The sequence below is a fragment of the Pyxicephalus adspersus genome, chromosome 5 (assembly GCF_032062135.1).
Source record: "Pyxicephalus adspersus chromosome 5, UCB_Pads_2.0, whole genome shotgun sequence".
Classification (NCBI taxonomy): domain Eukaryota; kingdom Metazoa; phylum Chordata; class Amphibia; order Anura; family Pyxicephalidae; genus Pyxicephalus; species Pyxicephalus adspersus.
In genome coordinates, this window is record NC_092862.1 from 143,522,455 (window position 1) to 143,539,201 (window position 16,747).

At 40.1% G+C, this 16,747-nt stretch overlaps 1 protein-coding gene across 2 annotated transcripts in view; it reads left to right on the plus strand.

Annotated features, from left to right (window-relative positions):
- VIPR1 (vasoactive intestinal peptide receptor 1) overlaps window positions 1–16,747 on the plus strand; it is a 169,792-nt gene that overhangs the window by 7,104 nt on the left and 145,941 nt on the right. The window contains exon 2 of one of the 2 annotated variants that reach the window (XM_072412989.1): window positions 11,874–12,053. The exons of the other annotated variant lie outside the window; for it this stretch is intronic. The gene's annotated coding sequence lies outside the window, so the exon portion shown is untranslated. The remainder of the gene's footprint in view (window positions 1–11,873; window positions 12,054–16,747) is intronic. 2 annotated transcript variants of the gene reach the window in all.

The window sequence follows — 16,747 nt, forward strand, 5'->3', positions numbered from 1 at the left end:
TATGAAGAGGGACAGTCCCTCCAAATCAGGGGCAGTTGGGGGGTATGAAGAGGGACAGTCCCTCGAAATCAGGGGCAGTTGAGGGGTATAAAGAGGGACAGTCCCTCCAAATCAGGGGCAGTTGGGGGGGTATGAAGAGGGACAATCCCTCCAAATCAGGGGCAGTTGGGGGGTATGAAGAGGGGCAGTTTTCCAAATCAGGGACAGTTGGGGGGTATGAAGAGGGACAGTCCCTCCAAATCAGGGGCAGTTGGGAGGTATGGAGAGGGACAGTCCCTCCAAATCAGGGGCAGTTGGGGGGGTATAAAGAGGGACAGTCCCTCCAAATCAGGGGCAGTTGGGGGGTATGAAAAGGGACAAGGGGCAGTTGGGGGGTATGAAGAGGGACAGTCCCTCCAAATCAGGGGCAGTTGGACGGTATGAAAAGGGACAATCCCACCAAATCAGGGGCAGTTGGGGGGTATGAAGAGGGTCAATCCCTCCAAATCAGGGGCAGTTGAGGGGTATAAATAGGGACAGTCCCTCCAAATCAGGGGCAGTTGGGAGGTATGGTTGTGGCAATATAATGGTATTGAAGTCAGTTGGCTTGCTATACTGTTGCAGTATTCATTTGTCCATGGTACTATGCCAGCAGGTTTTGCTGTGATGTGTTGTTAGTTGGTTGCATAACACAAAAGTAACAATAAAGTGAGAATTTTACGATATGGTTTTTCTTGTATAATTTACATTATGACTTAAATTATTTGCTAGAGATGGGTTGGGAACAATAAAAAGAATGGGGAGTGGAGACAGATAAAGAAAGAACAGTGATTGGGTCGGGTTATGTAGCTCTTCACTTTTTGGATTTCCTAACCCATCTGCTCTATGTGTGACAGCGGTGACACAGCGAGGATGGAATGTAAGCTGCATCCAATCCACTTACTGCGTTTGTTCAGACGGGCAGTTAAATAAGCGATTTCATAGGATTTTATTGCTATGTTATGCAACCACCAAACTCGTCATTATCATTAAATTAAACTAATTTTGTGCAGGTGTTGTGCAAGATGTGCCATCCTGTTTTTCTTATGGTTCTGACCGTCTACATGCAATGTCTCATGAGTGGTCAGCTGCTCGACGTCTTCCATAGATGTGAATGGAAATACATTCCAAAGTCTAAGTGTTTTTTTAAGTGGTTAAAAAATGTTTTTGAAGTGTTGGGAGGAAGAACGACAAACAAATGATGCCTTTCATCTTCCTATACCCTTCAGGCCCCTGCGTAAGACAAATACAATGCTGGATCCTATAGCCCAGGGGTGTCAAACTCAAATACACAGTGGCCCAAAATTAAAAACTTTGACAAAGTGGCGGGCCAAACATGAAACTGAGATAGCACCGCTACTACAATTCCCTGCGTCCATAAAATGGTCCAGTGCAGGGCCACGCACAGGCAAGGATGCCGTTGGTCTATAGACGTGAATGATGCTGCTACTACAATTCCTGGCATTACTTGTGTCTATAAAACAGTCCCATGCGGGGCCACGCATAGGCAGGGAGATCGTTGGTCCATAGACGCGAGTGATGCCGGGAATTGTAGTAGCAGCATCATTCACGTCTATAGACCAACGGCCTCTCTGCCTGTGCGTGGCCCCGCACTGGACCGTTTTATAGACGCAGGGAATTGTAGTAGCGGCACTATTTCAATGCAGCCGTGGGCCAGCTGGAATTCATATTTAGAATTCCTTTGAGGGTCAAAAAAAAAAAGGGCATTGCGGGCCATATTTTGCCCCCTGTTATAGCCCATCCAGACTGCCTGTTACTGGTCCTAGGTGCCCAGCCATAGAAATAGAACACTTAGTAAAGAGTAACCGCAGCAGAATGCAACTGTCCCTTGCAGCACTCATACTCTCCGCCTGTGGGGGCAGGTGAGGCACACACATGAGCAGTAGAGCCCATGTACGTATGCTCATTCGAGCCATCAAGGTGCACCTGTGCAGGTGAGGCATTGGGGTTGATTTACTACAGTTCACACAGCAAAGTGAATTATCCTCTTGCATGGAAGATTTCATTTAAAGCGGACATATCACCAACATTTTTACTTTATTTAAAAGGTTAGGTAGCTTTTTATAAAGTAAAAATTATATATATATTTTTTTTTAAAGTGAAAGCCCTACCCCTTCTTTCTTTACTGCTCCGGCACTAAACTTATATTAGGTATAACAGGAGGCTTCGGGCTGCTTCTTCTGCTCATGACCAAACTCGGGCATGCGTAGAAAGTGCCAATTTAACCCATGCGCAGTGAGATACACACTTTTTGTTTTTACAGTTACAGTAGGCGACATCACCCGATTTTGTCCCTGCACAGTTTGGGATTGGGTGACATCAGCAGAAGAAAGAAGAAGACGGAAGAAGATGGCGTTTCCCCAGTGCCTGGGACAAAGAAAGAATCTAAGACGGCACAGGACCAAATCGTGGCCAGCTGTGGAAGGATAGAGGGCTAATTTTGATTTTTTTTTTTAATATATGAATGACAGTTCCACTTTATCTAAGTAAATGATCATGTGCAAGGAAAAATTCATTTTTTTTTCGATTTCCTTGCATGTGATTGGGTATTCCTTGCAAAGTGAACTGTCACTGCATACATTAAGCTAAGTGGGACAGCATGGTTGCTCAGGGGTTAGCACTCCAGCCTTTGCAGCGCTAGGTCCTAGGTTCGAATCCCAGCCAGGATGCTATCTGCATGGAGTTTGCAGGTTCTCCCTGTGTCCTGGGTTGGGTTGCCTCCAGGTACTCTGGTTTCTTCCCACATCCCAAAAACATGCAATTAGTTTAATTGGCTTCCCCTTAAAAATTGACCTTAGACATATGACATTAGATTGTGAGCTCCTTTCAGGGACAGTTATCACATGACTATAAACTTTTTACAGCTGCATAATATGATGGCGCTCTATAAATACTGTATAATAATAATAAGTGAAACATCCATTGCATTGTACTCATATACAACATAATATATTGTAATTCACAATTGTAAGTGAACAGTCAAAAATGATTTTAGTAAATCAGCCCTTTTGTGTGCGTTACAGCAATGGGGCCACAGGAGCCACTGAGCACCGTAAAATAGTCCTGATGCCTGATGCTTAAAAAAATGTTAAATGGACTTGGAGGGATATTTAGATTTGTTAATGCAGGTTTATTACCTCTTTATGGCTTCTTCACACAAGAACTCTGATTTAAATGGTCTCTCGCCCTTTAGCACAGTGCCTGGGTCACTCTCATAAACCTGCAGGGCGTCAAAGTATTTCACTCCATATAAATGGCTGCGCTCTGCAGGGTTGCAATGTTGACACACGTTGTTTTATAGTTCCCACTGTTTAATGTACACGCTTCCAAAGCATTCACATGGCATTCCTGTACGACCGCATGCAAGACGCAGGGCCGCCTGATGGCTGCAACCATTTAAGAAGCTTTTTTTTTTCCTCTCCTGTTTCTTCCATGTACATCCTGTATATAATTATTTCTTGGGTAGAACGGAGAGCAGCGAGAAGGTTTGAGCAACAGACGCACGCGGAAATGTAATTAAACCCTCAATTACCAGTAAAAATATTGTCTGCAAATAGATTTTCTCTAAGCATTTAAGGGATTCGGCTCTGTAATGGATATTTGCGAATTCTCTTATGTCTTTTTAATGGCTTTAATGATGTAAAAATTAAAGGTCCCCTTCAGTTATACATAAAAAATGCCATTTAAATGGCCTCTATGCATAATTTACTTTTTTTTTCCATGGCCCTATAAAGGACCAACATATTGCAGTGTAGTTTACAGAATGCACTAAACCATTTACCGACCCACCCGCCATGCTGCTACCAACCATTACCAGCTTTAAAGACTTTACAAGGCTGCGTGACTCAATGGCTGACATGTCACAATATACAACAACTGTATCCGTTTACATAAAAGCTTTTTATATTTCAAAGCCATCATTGAAATGCGGTGTAGTAACTTTGCCTTTAACAGTCAGTGCTGTCCCCGGCCCCTTTTAGCTGGGCGCACCACCCAGCACTTTTCAGTAACCACCCGGCTGTTTTTGGGAAGAGCTGGGTCACAATACAGGGGCTGACACCCACCTACAATTTCTTCCCTCCCGGCTTAAATAAATGTCTGTGTTGAAGTCTGATAAAATATTTTCTTTTGGTTCGCATTTTAGATTTATGCTTATAAGTTTCATGATTTCTTGCCAGAAATATAAGATATGCACAACTTCTTTTCAAATGTACAGACCATTAAGTGAGAGAAATAAGAGAGGGTTTCATGTTTCCGGAACTGTAGGAAGTCTCATGCCTTATCTCGTCCTTGGCCCCATGCTACCCACTAATAACATTTTAATGTTTTACCCACAAAATACATTTCCTGTTTTCTAAACAGCTTCATGATTCTTGCTATCACTAAGCTATAGCAACCAAGTAAGAACATTTTACCCCAACTGACAACGATGGACCATTGATGGGTCTACAGTGGGTCCCTTAGATTCTAAATGACAATGATAGACCACAATGGGTTCATTAGACCCTTACTGATTATGATAGACCACAGTGGGTCTTCAAGACCCTGACTAAAATCTATAGACCACAAAAGGTCTGCTAGACCCTGATTGACAACAATAGTTTATAGTATGTCCACCTTGGGTCCTCTAGACCCTGACTGACCACAATAGATGGCAATGGGTACCCTAGACTGACAACAATAGACCACAATAGGCCTAGTAGACCCATACTGCCAATGATAGACCACAATGGGTCCACTAGACCCTGACTGACAACAATAGTTCACAATGTGACCACAATGGGTTCTCTAGACCCTGCTTGACAATGACAGACCACAATGAGTCCATAGTGGATTCCATTAGACACTGGCTCACAACAAATGAACACTTTGGGCCCACAATGGTTCAGTTACACCCTGAATGACAACCATAGACACAACGGGCCTGATTTAATAAAGCTCTCCAAGGCTGGAAAAGATACACTTTCATCAGTGAACCTGTGTTATCCAGCAAACCTGAAATGGTTTTTGTAAAAGTAATTTGCTATTAGCAAATATTTTCAATACTGGACCAGATATAGTTCAGGTTTTCTGCATCATTCAGGTTCACTGATGAAAGTGTATCTTCTCCAGCTATGGAGGGCTTTATTATTCAGACCCACTGGGTCCACAGTAGGTCTGCCAGACCCTCACTGACAATGATAAACGATGAGCCATCAATAGGTTTCCTAGACCCTGATTGACAATGATAGGCCACAAAGGGTCCACAATAAGTCCTCTAGACTAAAAACTATAGATCACAATGGGTCCTCTAGACCCTGACTGACAATAATAGACTACAATGGGTCCAATAGACACTAGCTCACAACAAAAGAACATTATGATCCCACAATTGGTTGACTACACCCTGACTGACAACTGTATGGCCAATGGGTCCACAATAGGTCTACTCAACCCTCACTGACAATGATAGACCATAACGGGTCCACAATTGGTTTACTAGACTTTGAATGACTATGATAGGCCACAATGGGTCCACAAACTATCAATAGTGGACCCAGTTTAGAAAAATAGGAATGAACAGAATTGATCATTTATGAAACCTTTACATATGAGATATAGATAAAGTGACATGATGGAGATAAAGACCTATTATCCAACTTCTAACACAAACATAACAAATATGTCAAAGCATCATAAACGCATCATAATATGGTGGTCAAAGAACGTAATAAATGTGTTAAAATGTCATAAATAATTCAAAAAGCGATACAGCCCAAGTGGAAGCACAAAGAGACAAAGATAAGGAAAAGAAGTAAATATTCAGCGTAAAGTCTCCAAAAGAGGAACAGCTTGGAGCTAAGCCATTAAGGGGTTATTAATGAGGAATTTTAATTGTTTTACATAATTACTTAGTCTGTCTCATTAATAACCCATAATTGTCACCTCACTACCGGGTTTCGTGTTATCGCTAGTTCCATAATTCTATTGCATTGTTTATAAAAATGATTTGTGGTTTCTGGCAATCTGGAAGTGTATTGCGTGGGTAAAACATTGAAATGTTCCCATTGGGCTGCTAAGGGTTAATGGAATTGTTGAAGCTGTGGGTTTCCAAACCAAATCTTTGTTTCCATAGACCAAGGTGCTGAGTGTTATCTTTGCTGCTTGTTTAGAATACTGCAAATAAAGACAATATAATCTCCAAATTAGAAGAGAAGTAGAGAGGTCAAGGCAAAACAATAAGAACCAAGTGCTGTGGTATTAGGATATATGCTCTGACAATGATAGACTACAATGGGTCCATTAGACAATAGCTCACAACAAAAGAACATTATGGTCCCACAATTGGTCGACTACACCCTGACTGATAACTATATGGCCAATAGGTCCACAATAGGTCTTCTCGACCCTCACTGACAATGATAGACCATAACGGGTCCACAATTGGTTTACAAGGCTCTGAATGACTATGATAGGCCACAAGAAGAGAAGTAGAGAGGTCAAGGCAAAACAATAAGAACCAAGTGCTGTGGTATTAGGATAAATGCTCTGCACATTCTGGGCTTGGATTTGTAGAGTTCATTGTACAATGCCGTAAATAAATACTCCCTGCAAAATATACTGCGTATTCCCAATGATCTTCTGGTATAGTGTTGGATATGCCTCATATAGTCATAAATATATCATTACCCCAAGGGACAGGAAGTTCACAACTCATTTCGATGATGATGACCCGCTTCTTCAGGAGCCAAAAAAACATATAATGGGTCCCCAAAATATTAACCCACCGCAAGCCACCACATATAAATTAAAGAGAGATAAACTGACCCAGTGTTGGAAGTAGCATATCATGCATAAGACAGGGACACCCAAAAACAATCCAGGCAGGTTTGACCTCCCATTTTTTCAGCAAAGCAGCAAAAACCAATGCAGTTCAGGAAGTCAATAGCAAGAGACAAGCAAAACAGCTGCTCATTTAGGCTACTAAGTAAGTTCGGTTCCTTAGAAACAGGGTGTCCGCTAACTGGTTCCCAACACAAATAGGCAGCTCATGTACTTTTTTTATTTCTCTATTAGCAGTCAGCCCTTTCACCCAGCGGCAGGAGCCTATAGGACAGCCCTAATCATCTGATCATATATATAGAGGCGTTTGTACAATTGAGACTTACCACCTCCCTACCACCAAAGATGAAGAACTAGAACTGGAAGCTTTACCCCCCCCAAAGACCTTCACCATGTGTATGCAGGGAAACCTCAGTGTCACCTATACTCCATTTTCAGTCCTTCCACTAAGTGTATATGGTATTAGGATGTATTGATTGTTTTTATTTCACCTATCATCTACCAGGAGTGGTGGAATAAGCAGGATTCCTATAAGTTAGAGATCTACAATCAGGAGGGAACATAAGCTTTGCCGATTAAAGAACATTAAGCCTGATTTTTTGAGGAGGGGAGCGGTTCCATTCTTTTGCCGAGAAAGCACCACTTCCACAAACGACCACAAGTCCTCCGCTGCAGCCCGCTATCCAGACTCGGGGTATTCTATTCAGGCTGTGGCTGCTTTCTAAAGAAAATGAACTGTAAGATATTACACATCTTTTGCATTGTTAGGTCAGCTGGTTGGCTTTTAAAGATGGTGATGGTCAATGGTAAAGCAGAACTAATCTGATTGTGCAGTGCCGAGCCACTATCTATTCCTGTGAATCATCTGGGGTCACCTAGGGGCTGAAGAAGATCTTGATGGACCTGGAAGATTCAGAGGCTTGAAGGGATGCAGCGGTTACAGGTACCTTTACCTGGTATCACAGCATTGGGCTTAGGAAAAAGGGAAATGTGAGCCTTAATCAGCACCCATGATGTAGATATTGCCAACAATGGCCAATCTCGCCCTGTCCCCCCTATAGAGTTTAGTGGCATTTTAACCCTACAAAGGATGAATTGCTAGCTCAGTGTTCCTCTGTGCAGATATCTCTGCTTTGAACAGTTGGTAAATAAAAGAAATATTGCAGTAACAATGGATTTCTGAGTTTACAGCATTGTCATAGCGGCTCCATATATTGAGTAAGAAATGGGCAGAACTCGTCTGGGAGACGTCACTTAGCTGTATAGCTGCTGTGTTCAGAAGTTGTAAATTTTCATTCTTGAAGGTTTTAGTGGTTATTGCTCCTGGCAGCAATGGTACTATTTGTCCTATATGTTCTATAGGGCTTTGTGTAAATCATAAGAATAATTTATAACTGTCACCTGACCTCGTTCCACCAGTTCCTGAAACTTATAGCCTTTAAAAAAAGAAAATTCGTCCTATGGATCTCTATTTATAAAGCAGTGAATCTTTTACACATTCATGGTGGGAATCTTCCAGGTCCATGTGCTTCAGTGGTAGTGATTGATTCCCACCAGGGAATTTTTGAGGGGATGTCAGATTCACTGCTTTATAAATAGATCCCTATATTGCAGCTTATCGGTCCATACATGAGTTGGCTGCATTAGTGTTCATTTATAGGCTACATGCAAAAATAGAAATGTACCTGCTGATCCTGCTAGAATTCCAGTGTAATGTAACTTTCTGTCCAGTGATATACTAATGTTATCAGACGTCTCAGCTATTTTCCTCGAACTTAGCAACCACACTAGACCACAGGTAACTATTTCAGCATACACATGGAGACATGACCCTCTGTTGTCATTATCAGGAAATGGTAAGAGGACAATGAAGAGAAGATGTATTAATAGTTCATAGATGATATATACATAACAAACATGACCATATTCAAACCATATATATAAATCGTTTGTTAGTTTGTTCCACCCCAAAGAATAGCCCCAATGGATAATAAAAGCGGAGTGGACTTTTATTTGCCCAGCCTGTGATTACATATCGTGTATCTGTGGGAGAAAGAGATAAAGGGAGGGAAGGAAAGCCAGGCTTTTTGAAGGGCAACCAGAGTTAAATTTAAAAAACACAAAATTTTATTGTTCCAACATAAAATAATTTATGGATTAAGAACTATGTCTCTATAAATAAATCTTATGCTAACAAATAAACACTAGTTTGCAAAAAATAGCAATATGGTGTAATATCATACTGGGTTAGCCATGGTGGTAAGGTGTCCCATCCAACGCGTTTCGCCCAAACCGGGCTTTCTCAGGGGTAAGGGGAGGCGTTAGAATTTATAACAATATACAGTAATAACAATCCATATATATGCATTGGCTAACATTAGACTGATGTTTGTAAACATTTCCTGGCTTTCACTCCCTCCATTTTTCTTTTCCTCCCACAGATACACCATATATAGAAATCAGTAGGTTTTAGATCATACCCCCGCTTTAATACCCGGGGTGTTCTTGATCGTTATCGATACACAAATACCCTAATGGTATAATAATGATTAGCAAGCAAGTAACGAAGAAAAAAATGAAAAAATACTTGACGCCTCCTAGCCCGACGCATTTTGCCTATTGGCTTTTTCAGGACGCGTGCTGTTCACTGTTGCTAATGATTAATATACCATTAGAGTATTTTAGTATAGATAACAGACAAGAACACCCCAAGTATTTAAATGGGGCTATGACCTAAAACCTATCGATTTGTATAAATGGTTTGATTCATGTTTGCTATGTATATATATTCTATAAACTAATTTAACAAATTTAATGCTCCATCTTCTCTTTGTCTTCTTACTATAATTGAACTCGTTTTTATGTGAGTGGGGTGCGGCAATCCTAATACAATCGGCAAGAGAGTACTCTGAACCCCTCATCCTTCTTTTAACCATATTATCCGAAAATGCCTTGTAGCCCTTGTATCTGTGGAATCCATGAAGAAGTTTCAGGAGATCTGTATAAAAAAATGGCGATTGTTTATGCTACACATGGAGCCAGATTTATTAAAGTTCTCCAAGACTGGAAAAGATGGACTATCATAGAAAGACCTGGGTATCCAGCTAACCTGGAATGGATCTGATCCAAGATTGAAAACATTTGCCAACTAATAGCAAATAATTAAGAAATCCATTCCCGGTTTGCTGGATCACCCAGGTTCTCCAATGATAGTCTATCTTCCCCAGTCTTGGAGAGCTTTAATACATCAGGTCCAGTGTATAACAAGCTAAACAGCATTGCTAAGTCTTATACCGACTTTAAGGGACTGGTGATTGTCAGAGTTATTAAACTTGTCTGAAAACTTTATTGCTTATCCAGCAATAAAAAAAAAAGTGTTCGGCCAAATATTTTCTGTTGTATTAGCGGCGCTATAAATAGGTCTCCATTTCTCAGTAACCGAGTCATCATGGCTGTCTGAGATCTTCAGCCAATTGGGACGTCCATGTTGACCTCTCCTGTCTGAGGGCCCCGGGCTCCTCCACTTGGCCCCTACACACTCCTGACCTACAAATGCAAGAACAGACGACCTTTATTTCTGCTGAGCACATTTTATAGCCCTTTGGTTTATTGTGTGTTTCTTGTTCTGTGTTTGTTCTCATCTATCAAAGGTCACAATAATAATTGTTTATTTTATTTATTCATACTTAGTTGGGTGGCAGCCATGGCCTGATCTGATTGGTGGAGAAATAGAGAGGGGTGTGTGTTAGCCATATAATAAGTGATACTTTCCGTATCAAATAAACAAATGATTGGTGAATGTATTGAATCAATCAAAAACCCATGCAAAACTATTTTCTATTTTAAAGAAGATCATCGAACACCAAATCTCATCAAGCAAGGGAATTTTAAATTAACCATTGCACTGAATTCATATTTAAACAAAGTATATATTTATACACACAGGGCAATATTCCCCCCAGATTTATTTTTAAGCCTGGTCATAAGAACCAACTTTTTAGTAACCACCCAAAGACAGCTGGGTGGTTACTGAAAAGTGCTGGGTGGTGCGCCCAGCTAAAAGGGGCCGGGGAGAACACCTCAACGGCTCCATAAAGTATTCAAACCCCCTTCACTTTTTTTAGTTTCCCTTGTTGCAGCCTGATGCTAGTGTGTGCAAAGATTGGCAGAAAATCACTCAATCCAGATGTGCAAAGTTTGTTGCATCATCACCCAAAAGACCATGGTGGCTCTATTTATAAAACAAGGGTTTAGACATTCCCTTGTGGGAATCTTCCAGGTCCATGTGTTTCAATGGCAGTAATTAATTCCCATCAGATTCCCTATCCTATAGAGCCCTAGGCTGTAATTGTCCTAAGTAAAAGGTCTAAATACTCATGAAAATTTTATATTTCAGTTTTTGTCTTTTTAATAAATGTACAAAATTGTCTAAATTTCAGTTTTTTTTTGTCATTATGGGGGCTGAGTGTACAATAATGAGAAAAAAAATCTAAACTTTTGTAGCATCAGACTGCAACATACCAAAATTGAAAAAAAGTGAAGGGCTCTGAATACTTGCTGAAGCCACTATATATATAATCAGTGTTCTCTCCAGCCCCTTTTAGCTGGGCGCACCACCCAGCACTTTTCAGTAACCACCCGGCTGTTTTTGGGTGGTTACTAAAAAGTTGGGTGACAATGCAAGGGCCACCACCCGCATACAGCTTTTATGCACCCAGCAAAAAAAAATTCTGGGGGAACACTAAGTATATATTATTGTAGAAGGAAGAGAAAGGAAACCAGAGATAGAGGGAGAATATAGGAAATCCTATTTATTCTGCAGTACGCAGATGCAGTTTGCTGCATCAACTAAAATCCCAATATGATGCATTAATCAAGGATAATGTACAGCGCTGCGTAATATGTTGGAGCTATATAAATCCTGTTTAATAATAAAAATGATAATAATAATGTATGATGATAAATATTGATGTTACATCAGAAATTGTTTCACATTTGTATTCTTTACACAGATGTTGGGGTTTATCTTTTGTACAGAAGCTCATTCTATCTCTCAAACCTTCCCATTTTTCCCTTGGGCCACCCATAAGGGAGAATATGGCCGGATAATGTGAGCCCATGCTGCAGCTCGTCAGCGGCCGCCCACATGTCTGGGTTTTCCTGACAGTTTTTGCTTGTGGTTTTCCTGGAAGGTAACGTCTGCTTATGCTGATTTAATAATGCACGTCAAATGGGTTCCCCAGATTTTTGAGGGGTTTACGTGTAAGTCAAAATGTAATGATGACCCCAGGTTTGCATGATTTATATATATTATTAATATTATTATTATTATTATTAATAAACAGTATTTATATAGCGCCAATGTAAGACACAGCCCTGTACAATAAATAGATGTTGCAAATCAAAGACAGATACAAATAATGACACAGGAGGAGGAGAGGACCCTGCCCCAAGAGCTTACAATCTAGGAGGTGGGGACGTATCACACAATAGGAGGGCGGATAAGGATTGGTTGGTGAGTAGTGAGGGTTTAAGAGACATTAGAAGACAGGTAAAAAGTTTGTAAAGGCGAGTTTTGAGCGCTCTTTTAAAAGTGCAAAAAGCAGGAGCAAGCCGAATAGGATGAGGAGACCATTCCAGAGAGTCGGGGCAGCTCTAGAAAAGTCTCAAAGTCCTAAATGGGAAGAGGTTATGAGTGAGAATGTTATAACTATGTCATTGGAGGAGCGAACAGAGCCGTTTAACCACCCAAATTCTTGCTTCACTCCAGAAACGAGGTGTATGAATTTTTTCCATAGGTTAATTTACCATTAGGATCAAAAAAACTTAATTTTACCTTCTACCGGCTGTCTTCTGGTTATGCTAAGATGTCTCATTAGAACCTGAAGGGTTGTGTCAGTGTGATTTTCTTTATTATGATATTATTTTATAATATTTTTTTTATTAATAAAAATGAAGATTTCTGGGTGAGGATTCCCATACACATTCAGTGATTTTTGTCCTTGACATCCTCCAGTTTCTGATTTCTATGAAAAATGAAAAAAAAAAAGTGATCTTGTTTTTCTGGTGTCTGCGTGGAAGTTACAGGAAGTGACACACTAAACAGTAAAATAAGTGCAGAGAACTTCACATTCACCTTAAATCATTGTACGGAGATCTCAGTAGTGAGATCATTGCCAAAGTACAATCCTCTCAATCTGCAGCTTTATGACAGCAGCCATAAACATAAAAAGTTAGAAGACGTAATAGAATGTTAATAAACAAAACCCACATCACGTGCAGTATAGAGAAATTAAAAGTGAACTGAAAAGTCCTCAGCAGTCTATAAATTCAGAAAAAACAATATAAGTAAGGAACAATCTGTAGGTAGATGTCACCTTGACAGTGACAAATGGGATTTTACTGCTAGATTATCGCAGAATAACTCACCAGTATACAGGACTTTCCATGGTGTCATAAATTCCTTACATTCCATGAGTCAGATATTGATTGCTCCAAAGGATAAAGCAGAGTGATGGGAAAAGATTTTGTTTTTGAAGATTTGTGAGAACATGTGGATGGTCCAAGGATGAATGTTCCTGACTACACCGATCAGTGAAAACAGGAAACCCATTGATGGGTGAACATTGATTATCTGGTTTATAGGGGAGAAATCAGTCAGTTCTTGCAGGTGATGTGTTGCAGGAAAAAGAGAACCAGGATCCGAGCAACTTTGACAAGGACCAACTTTTTATTCACAGATGACGAAGTGATATGACGGAGGACCTCAAAAATGGCTGGTCTTGTAGGGTGCAGTGGTTGATACCTACCAAAACTGGTCCAAGGAAGGACAAAAAATGAACTGGCTAGAGGGACATAAGCTCTGATGATTCCAATGGGAATGGGCAGGGAATCCATTTAGTTTCTTCCCATAGAAGAGGTATTGCTGCAAATAGTCAGAATCCCCATGCTGACCTTTATCCACCACGTAGATCACCTCCAATGGTCCGATGAGCTTCATAATGACACCGTGCGGTCATAAAAGAAGCGTCAGATTGGTGAATTATGTTTACTTGTAGGTCAGATAGAAGGTTGAGCTCTTCATTTACTTGGGGAAGAGATGTCCCCAGGGTGCTCTATGGGAAGAAGGCAGATTAGCCATCACAAGTCTAGTGGGGTCCATTCCATAACAACGGGCCATATCTGTTTTGGTGACACCATAAGGGGACCTATACAATTATATCTATATGTCACATTCAATATAGTTTATCCACCCTGTGCTTCTGGAAGCCAAAGTAGGTTTAATTTCTTTATTATATATTTAATATGTATTTTTTGTAAATGCCATAATTGCATGATGTGAGCAGGATGTTGAGGGGACCGGCATGACCAATTCCTTTATAGCGTTTTCCCCCTGCACACGGATGTTACATTTCTGGACATTTTATTAGCTTTATTTCCTGTATATAATAATTTAAATTGTTCGTTGGTGGTGCAAAATGTCTTTAGTATAGGCGCTCCCAACATCGTAGAGGCCGTTAGGGATTCTCCCTGATGGACATTTAATGATCTTAAACAATATTTTGTATTTACACCGGAGCTAAATGTTACCATTGCCTGGTGTGCATTGCGAAAACACATTTCAATGGTTTGTTTTTGGATCCTTCATAAAAAAGAAAACGTTTCCTTTCATTCTCGCCTAGTGTTACATTTAAAAAATAGTGCACTCATGTGTGTCCTGAGATGTAACGACAGATTCTGAATGTTGTGTATATAGAGAAGATGTTATGTATGAGGAACGGGAGGCTCATCCGAGCTTATGCCACATGGAGGTCTTATGTACTCAAATATTTTACTGAAGCATAACATGGCAGTGCAAGATTGAGAGCCTTGTTATATATATATATAGATAGAGAGAGAGAGAGAGTTCTCCCCAACCCTTTTAGCTGGGCGTACCACCCAGCACTTTTTAGTAACCACCCAGTTGTTTTTTGGTGGCTACTGAAAGTTGGGTCACAGTACCGGGGCTTCCCCCTGCCTACAGCTTCTTCCCACCTGGCTTTAAAAATTAATATCCAGAATACTGTTCTGGTTACTATATATCCAATATTCCATCAATTCCATTGTGTTAGTGTGTGTATATATTTATATAAATCAGCAATTGTCATTTACTATCAGAAGTTTTCCTTTCAAAGGTCGCTACACTCACGTGCAAGGACTCTATGGAGTTAAACACAAAGAATTACAAAAACAAGACTTTACTGACATCAACATCTAAAATTCAATACATAATAATAAAAACTCAAACAATACCAAAAACTGATAAAACTTTTATTGGTAGATATGTTGGAATGAGGAAAATCTTTTCACATTAGCATACATATAATATTTATCTTCCTCTAATAATAATATTTATTATATATATTAATCATTATCTTATATGTATTAAATGGATAGCAGGTCCCAAGCACATGGCGCGTTTCACAGTCAACAAATCTGCTTCATCAGTTTTATATCCAGGGACCTAATCCAGATATAACTATAACAGGTAAAATCACTTCCGCCTCATTGGCGACCTCCACTGAAATGGCAAACCAAGCAAAGGGAAAGGCAAATCAGATTCAGATCTAATCACAATCAGGTCGTTTCTATTGTTATTCAACTCAAGAGAATGAAGGTAGTATTCATCATGTTATTAACTAAACTTTTTTTTAACTTTTTAAATAAAAAATAAAAGGGATTGGTTGGATGCTGTAAACTTTTGTTCCTTCTGTTCAGTTACACATTTGCTACAGTGTGTCAGATCCGACATGTTCTTTTTTTCATTACACAAAAACAATTTAAAGCATGTCAATAGCGAGTTCATTTGTAGGTCGAGAGATCAAATGCAGGCACAATGCACCTGTCAATGGGCTCAGAAGTGTCTGAAAACAAATTGCACATTGACACAAACCCAAATACATATTAAACATGACTGCCAGGTGTAAAAGAAAAGAATAGCATGAAAAACCTTTTTATGGAAAGACCTTGCTGAGACTTTATTCTGTGGTGCAGGATAGGCCAATTCTGTAAGAAAATTCTGTAAATTACCAGGACGGGGGAGGAAATAGCCAATGAGCAGCAGAGGATTCAGATGAATAAATGGCACGTTGCTAACGTTTTCCCTTAACCATCATATTATGATAGAAGGGGCAGTGACAGGAATAAAGTAAATTTTCCCCAGGATAGTGGTGTTCAAGCCATAAACTGCAAACATATACAGACGTTACTTTAATAATTAATGGTGTAATGAGCGATGTGTTACGTCTGTAATCCAAAGCTCATCAGAATTTAGGCTCCCAAAGCCAAACCAGTACAGGATGAGTTTTGCTGGCTGTTATAAAGCATCAGACATTGGTTCCTATTCTTCCAAATCCATTTGAAATATACAAACATGTTAGGCTATGAAGATTTGTGTTGGAGCTGCACTTTATTATTGCTTCATGATTACAAAGATTGGCAAAGATTCGGTATCCCAAGAGACAAAATGTTTTATTACAGAACTCTAGTACCGGAATGACGGAACTTTCCTTTTGCTGCCAGACTTAACCTGCTTTCGTTAATGGACCACAAAATTTCTGCATTTATCCCAAAGGTTAATACAACAATGCTGCCCAGATCACTGCAGGGATCGCTGTCCAAACATACTTTGATAGTGAAAATCTAATTGCACCGCACCAGCTATGGATGAGATCCCTACACACAGCTGTAATTATATATCCCACAGCTGCCATAATACAAAACTCTGCAAACCTTCACTCGGTGCACTCATGTGTGTCCTGAGATGTGACCACACATTCTGAATGTTGTGTGTATAGAGAAGATATTATGTATGAGGAACGGGAGGCTCATCCGAGCTTATGCCACA